The sequence below is a fragment of the Schistocerca gregaria genome, unplaced genomic scaffold, assembly GCF_023897955.1.
Source record: "Schistocerca gregaria isolate iqSchGreg1 unplaced genomic scaffold, iqSchGreg1.2 ptg000846l, whole genome shotgun sequence".
In the NCBI taxonomy this organism is placed as follows: domain Eukaryota; kingdom Metazoa; phylum Arthropoda; class Insecta; order Orthoptera; family Acrididae; genus Schistocerca; species Schistocerca gregaria.
Window position 1 is genome coordinate 122,501 of NW_026062210.1, and position 7,500 is coordinate 130,000.

Genomic DNA, 7,500 nt, shown 5'->3' on the forward strand with positions numbered 1-7,500 from the left:
CCAGCTCCGACGATCGATTTGCACGTCAGAATCGCTACGGACCTCCATCAGGGTTTCCCCTGACTTCGTCCTGGCCAGGCATAGTTCACCATCTTTCGGGTCCCAACGTGTACGCTCTAGGTGCGCCTCACCTCGCAATGAGGACGAGACGCCCCGGGAGTGCGGAGGCCGCCGCCCCGTGAAGGGCGGGGAAGCCCCATCCTCCCTCGGCCCGCGCAAGGCGAGACCTTCACTTTCATTACGCCTTTAGGTTTCGTACAGCCCAATGACTCCCGCACATGTTAGACTCCTTGGTCCGTGTTTCAAGACGGGTCGTGAAATTGTCCAAAGCTGAAGCGCCGCTGACGGGAGCGATTATTCCGCCCGAGAGCATCCCGAGCCAACAGCGGCGCGGGTCCGGGGCCGGGCCAGGTAGGTCCGTCATCCGGGAAGAACCGCGCGCGCTTGCCGGGAGCCCGAGCGCCCAAAGGGGCGAATCGACTCCTCCAGATATACCGCCGAGCAGCCAGCCAGGACACCGGGGCTCTGCCCAACAGACGCGAACCGAGGCCCGCGGAAGGACAGGCTGCGCACCCGGGCCGTAGGCCGGCACCCAGCGGGTCGCGACGTCCTACTAGGGGAGAAGTGCGGCCCACCGCACACCGGAACGGCCCCACCCCGCGGCGAGTGGAAAGGCAACCGGACACGACCCCGCCGCGGATTGCTCCGCGCGGGCGGCCGGCCCCATCTGCCGAGGGCGGGGGCCAGTGGCCGGATGGGCGTGAATCTCACCCGTTCGACCTTTCGGACTTCTCACGTTTACCCCAGAACGGTTTCACGTACTTTTGAACTCTCTCTTCAAAGTTCTTTTCAACTTTCCCTCACGGTACTTGTTCGCTATCGGTCTCGTGGTCATATTTAGTCTCAGATGGAGTTTACCACCCACTTGGAGCTGCACTCTCAAGCAACCCGACTCGAAGGAGAGGTCCCGCCGACGCTCGCACCGGCCGCTACGGGCCTGGCACCCTCTACGGGCCGTGGCCTCATTCAAGTTGGACTTGGGCTCGGCGCGAGGCGTCGGGGTAGTGGACCCTCCCAAACACCACATGCCACGACAGGCGGCAGCCTGCGGGGTTCGGTGCTGGACTCTTCCCTGTTCGCTCGCCGCTACTGGGGGAATCCTTGTTAGTTTCTTTTCCTCCGCTTAGTAATATGCTTAAATTCAGCGGGTAGTCTCGCCTGCTCTGAGGTCGTTGTACGAGGTGTCGCACGCCACACCGCCAGCCGGCTGTGCACGCTACCGAGAAAGTACCGGTATGCGAACCGCCAGGCGACGGGCGCGCATCGCACGTTTAAGGAGACGCGGCCGGCCACACAGGCGACCACGACACTCCCACGTCTCCGAAGCGGGACAAACGCCGCGCGCTTCAGTATACGTAGCCGACCCTCAGCCAGACGTGGCCCGGGAACGGAATCCATGGACCGCAATGTGCGTTCGAAACGTCGATGTTCATGTGTCCTGCAGTTCACATGTCGACGCGCAATTTGCTGCGTTCTTCATCGACCCACGAGCCGAGTGATCCACCGTCCTGGGTGATCTTTTCCTTTTCAGTCTCCCACTGTCTCTTTCAAGACAGTAGCATTTGCGGGACTGAGGCGTCTGACGGCCCCTGTTCCACTATTTTTTTTTGTGTCCAACGGCCTCACAGCCGATGGGCGTCGTACGGCTCCACACCGGAGCGGACAGGCACTCGGGCGAACGTCATTCAAAACCGGCGCCAGGCGCCAGGTACCGCAGGCCAGCCGCTCCAGAGCTTCAGCGCTCGTACCACACAACAACAACACTTCCGCTAGTTTTGAGAGGCACGCGTGGTTCCGCACGCGGCGCACGGCCACTGCCGTACAGGTAGCGTGTTGCGCGACACGACACGACACGCACATCGAAAGACATGCAGTCTAGTCGGTAATGATCCTTCCGCAGGTTCACCTACGGAAACCTTGTTACGACTTTTACTTCCTCTAAATGATCAAGTTTGGTCATCTTTCCGGTAGCATCGGCAACGACAGAGTCGATGCCGCGTACCAGTCCGAAGACCTCACTAAATCATTCAATCGGTAGTAGCGACGGGCGGTGTGTACAAAGGGCAGGGACGTAATCAACGCGAGCTTATGACTCGCGCTTACTGGGAATTCCTCGTTCATGGGGAACAATTGCAAGCCCCAATCCCTAGCACGAAGGAGGTTCAGCGGGTTACCCCGACCTTTCGGCCTAGGAAGACACGCTGATTCCTTCAGTGTAGCGCGCGTGCGGCCCAGAACATCTAAGGGCATCACAGACCTGTTATTGCTCAATCTCGTGCGGCTAGAAGCCGCCTGTCCCTCTAAGAAGAAAAGTAATCGCTGACAGCACGAAGGATGTCACGCGACTAGTTAGCAGGCTAGAGTCTCGTTCGTTATCGGAATTAACCAGACAAATCGCTCCACCAACTAAGAACGGCCATGCACCACCACCCACCGAATCAAGAAAGAGCTATCAATCTGTCAATCCTTCCGGTGTCCGGGCCTGGTGAGGTTTCCCGTGTTGAGTCAAATTAAGCCGCAGGCTCCACTCCTGGTGGTGCCCTTCCGTCAATTCCTTTAAGTTTCAGCTTTGCAACCATACTTCCCCCGGAACCCAAAAGCTTTGGTTTCCCGGAGGCTGCCCGCCGAGTCATCGGAGGAACTGCGGCGGATCGCTGGCTGGCATCGTTTATGGTTAGAACTAGGGCGGTATCTGATCGCCTTCGAACCTCTAACTTTCGTTCTTGATTAATGAAAACATACTTGGCAAATGCTTTCGCTTCTGTTCGTCTTGCGACGATCCAAGAATTTCACCTCTAACGTCGCAATACGAATGCCCCCGCCTGTCCCTATTAATCATTACCTCGGGTTCCGAAAACCAACAAAATAGAACCGAGGTCCTATTCCATTATTCCATGCACACAGTATTCAGGCGGGCTTGCCTGCTTTAAGCACTCTAATTTGTTCAAAGTAAACGTGCCGGCCCACCGAGACACTCAACAAAGAGCACCCTGGTAGGATTTAAACGGGGTCCGCCTCGGGACGCGAAAGCACCCCTTCGGCTCGCCCCACCGGCAGGACGTCCCACGATACATGCCAGTTAAACACCGACGGGCGGTGAACCAACAGCGTGGGACACAAATCCAACTACGAGCTTTTTAACCGCAACAACTTTAATATACGCTATTGGAGCTGGAATTACCGCGGCTGCTGGCACCAGACTTGCCCTCCAATAGATACTCGTTAAAGGATTTAAAGTGTACTCATTCCGATTACGGGGCCTCGGATGAGTCCCGTATCGTTATTTTTCGTCACTACCTCCCCGTGCCGGGAGTGGGTAATTTGCGCGCCTGCTGCCTTCCTTGGATGTGGTAGCCGTTTCTCAGGCTCCCTCTCCGGAATCGAACCCTGATTCCCCGTTACCCGTTACAACCATGGTAGGCGCAGAACCTACCATCGACAGTTGATAAGGCAGACATTTGAAAGATGCGTCGCCGGTACGAGGACCGTGCGATCAGCCCAAAGTTATTCAGAGTCACCAAGGCAAACGGACCAGACAAGCCAATCCGATTGGTTTTGATCTAATAAAAGCGTCCCTTCCATCTCTGGTCGGGACTCTGTTTGCATGTATTAGCTCTAGAATTACCACAGTTATCCAAGTAACGTGGGTACGATCTAAGGAACCATAACTGATTTAATGAGCCATTCGCGGTTTCACCTTAATGCGGCTTGTACTGAGACATGCATGGCTTAATCTTTGAGACAAGCATATGACTACTGGCAGGATCAACCAGGGAGCTGCGTCAACTAGAGCTGAGCAGCCGGCCGCCCGGGAGTGTGTCCCGGGGGCCCGCGCGAACACGCAAGCGTCCGCTCAATTATTCTGCAAACAGGAGGAGGCCGAGCTCCCCTGCACGATACACCTCGAAACCCTCTCAGGTCCCGGCGGCGCGCAGCGCCGTCCTAGGTACTTGGTCGGTTTCGAGAGAGGCGCAATCGCCCGGAGTTAGGCGAGTAGACGGTTTTAGTGCGAACACCCTTGCTCCCAACTGAGCTTGCCGCTGCCGACAGAGGCCCGGGAGCGTGCTGTCGTGGCATTGCCGGCGGGAGACAACACGCGCCACCTATGGTGACCGGCAGCTCCAACGCCAGCGCCACACAAGGGCAAAGCCCCACTTGGGTGCAGAAGCGAACTCTCCCAGCACAGCGCACGCGCCAACACGTCCGCACAACTGCGATACAAACCACCTGCGAGAACCGCTGGGGCGACCGAGCAGCAGACGGCGTCGCGGCGCCGAGTGCCAGGCGGCGGCGCATCCTCAACGCACACAGTCCTCAATCAGACCAGCACACTGCAGATGTCCACCGCGCTTCGCACCGGGCTCGGCTGAACCAACTTTGGCCGCCAGGCGCCGCGTGCAGGGTGCGCCGCAGCGTAGCTGCGCCGCCTGCCGAGCCCGTCGGCTGGCGCTCCTGCCACTCGGCGCCCCCCACCAGCCGCCTGTTGCGCGTGCGCCCACGCAGCGCGCGGCCAACACGCCGGGCGGCCCCCCTTCACCGGCCGGGAACAGTCCCACCAAGCCACCGCCGCGTATCGCTTCATACCCACATGGGCCTAGTCACGTGTGTGGATGTGGCGGGTACCGCTGAAACAACCGGTTAATAGCTGTACCGATCGTCGCCATCACAGATTCACCTCCAGCGTGAACAACCGCTCAACAACGGATTTCCAGTTCATTTGCGTATCTTGGGCAGTAAACGTAGATGTCCACCTACATTTGCGAATTCAACAATTCTTGCATGCCAGGATGTCATGTGTCACGACACGCTACATCAGACCACATACACACTGCGACATGTGCAGAAGAGAACACGTGGAAGGTGGCCCGCGCACGTATGCGATGTCCCTTCCGCGATCCACTGTCAACCGGCATCTGCGGCATGTCCCAGATATGGAACGCGGTCCACCAGGGTAGCACTTTGTGTGAGGCAATACGACAAAGTCGGAATACACGCGTCACTACATCACACGGCTCACGCTGACCTGACCTGACTCACCGCACCACCACCCCCAGCGACCCAGGGTGACATACAATGCGTTCGTACGTTCCTCCCACACGCCTCTACGGCGTACCACAGTGCAACCTAGCTGTTATTGGGAGACGAGACAAGTAGCATCGAGCACAACATATGGAAATTGAGATTCGACACCGTTGGGCACAGCCAGCGTACGGTCACACGTATCACACTACTTCACTCTGTACGTAACTACCGATGATCGGTACAGCGTGTGGGTTACGCGTACGACATCAGCGGACAATGGACACAGACCATACCACGACGTACACTGAGGGCGTCGACATCTGAACGCAACTGAACAGCTGCGAGGCTCATTTAACACTCAAACGCCAGACCGACCAGCTTGAGAGGACGGAGACACAAAGAGAGGGGCAGAGGGGGGGGGGGGGGGCGATATAGTCCTATTGCAGTACAATTGACAGTGGATAGCGGGAATATGTGGAAAGTAAGCAACACTCGCAAGACATCTACATGAGGATAACAACGACACCAGAGATTCCGAGCAGTGAACTATGTTAGGCAAAGGGACAACGTGGGTTAGGTTAAGGGACAACGTGGGTTAGGTTAAGGGACAACGTGGGTTAGGTTAAGGGACAACGTGGGTTAGGTTAAGGGACAACGTGGGTTAGGTTAAGGGACAACGTGGGTTAGGTTAAGGGACAACGTGGGTTAGGTTAAGGGACAACGTGGGTTAGGTTAAGGGACAACGTGGGTTAGGTTAAGGGACAACGTGGGTTAGGTTAAGGGACAACGTGGGTTAGGTTAAGGGACAACGTGGGTTAGGTTAAGGGACAAATTGAGTTAGGTTAAGGGACAAATTGAGTTAGGTTAAGGGACAAATTGAGTTAGGTTAAGGGACAAATTGAGTTAGGTTAAGGGACAAATTGAGTTAGGTTAAGGGACAACGTGGGTTAGGTTAAGGGACAAATTGAGTTAGGTTAAGGGACAAATTGAGTTAGGTTAAGGGACAAATTGAGTTAGGTTAAGGGACAAATTGAGTTAGGTTAAGGGACAAATTGAGTTAGGTTAAGGGACAAATTGAGTTAGGTTAAGGGACAAATTGAGTTAGGTTAAGGGACAAATTGAGTTAGGTTAAGGGACAAATTGAGTTAGGTTAAGGGACAAATTGAGTTAGGTTAAGGGACAAATTGAGTTAGGTTAAGGGACAAATTGAGTTAGGTTAAGGGACAAATTGAGTTAGGTTAAGGGACAAATTGAGTTAGGTTAAGGGACAAATTGAGTTAGGTTAAGGGACAAATTGAGTTAGGTTAAGGGACAAATTGAGTTAGGTTAAGGGATAATCTGGTACAACCACAGTTAGGTTAAGCGATAATCTGGTACAGCCACAGTTAGGTTAAGCGATAATCTGGTACAGCCACAGTTAGGTTAAGCGATAATCTGGTACAGCCACAGTTAGGTTAAGCGATAATCTGGTACAGCCACAGTTAGGTTAAGCGATAATCTGGTACAGCCACAGTTAGGTTAAGCGATAATCTGGTACAGCCACAGTTAGGTTAAGCGATAATCTGGTACAGCCACAGTTAGGTTAAGCGATAATCTGGTACAGCCACAGTTAGGTTAAGCGATAATCTGGTACAGCCACAGTTAGGTTAAGCGATAATCTGGTACAGCCACAGTTAGGTTAAGCGATAATCTGGTAAAACCACAGTTAGGTTAAGCGATAAAGTTGGTTAAATTTGGTATTGTGTGGGAAGGGGGCAGAGAGGGGGGGGGGGTGGATAGTGGTGGCAGTACGCGGATGCCTGAGTCACCGTCAGATACGTCACGTCGGTTCGATGCTTGTAGCAAGAGGCTGGCGGGTCTGTGTCTCTCACTTCTGCAATTTTTCATGTGGTATAACACGAGGGCGGGTGGTGATATTTGGTGCCCCTCTGTGTAGGATGTGTGTTGGTGGTGTTGGTTTATCTGAGCAATGGTAGTTGTCGGAGGAGTGTGGTATTGTGCTTTTATAGGTGGACCTACTGGTCTGGTTATCATAGTGTCGACGGTGCAATGTGGCAGAGAGGGTGCACTCGACATTGTCGCATTCCAGATGTTTACGTATTGTGTGTCTCCGTTGCAGGCCGAGAGTAGTGCATGTTCGAGTGTCTGGCTGACGTGCGATTCACGTTGTGTGCCCAGTCTTACAGCACGTATAGGGACATTCGCATAAATCATCTATATGTGGCCTTGCATCATTTACTAAGCAGTGCCGTGAGACGACCGAACTATTAGGAAAGTACTGATGTACCGCATAATGTTTACCTTCCACCACACGGCGAGTATCGACTGTGCCCAGCGTTGCCACCGCAGGCAGCGGTCACCGTCACCATTGTGCGGCGGAACGGAACATCTATATCCTCAGAGGAGCACTCTTTGCCG

The 7,500-nt window shown here is 54.7% G+C and overlaps 3 non-coding genes across 3 annotated transcripts in view; all 3 read right to left on the reverse strand.

Moving 5' to 3' along the window:
• Positions 1-1,232, reverse strand: part of LOC126322888 (large subunit ribosomal RNA) — a 4,222-nt gene extending 2,990 nt beyond the window's left edge. Inside the window, exon 1 of the ribosomal RNA XR_007559293.1 lies at positions 1-1,232. This exon is cut by the window's left edge and continues 2,990 nt beyond it. This is a non-coding gene — a ribosomal RNA (large subunit ribosomal RNA).
• A 188-nt stretch (positions 1,233-1,420) lies between these two features.
• LOC126322900 (5.8S ribosomal RNA) lies at positions 1,421-1,575 on the reverse strand. Its single transcript, XR_007559300.1, has one exon. It is a non-coding gene; the product is annotated as a 5.8S ribosomal RNA (ribosomal RNA).
• Positions 1,576-1,943: 368 nt separating this feature from the next.
• LOC126322921 (small subunit ribosomal RNA) lies at positions 1,944-3,836 on the reverse strand. The gene has a single exon (XR_007559319.1). It is a non-coding gene; the product is annotated as a small subunit ribosomal RNA (ribosomal RNA).
• Between the last annotated feature and the right edge of the window lie 3,664 nt (positions 3,837-7,500).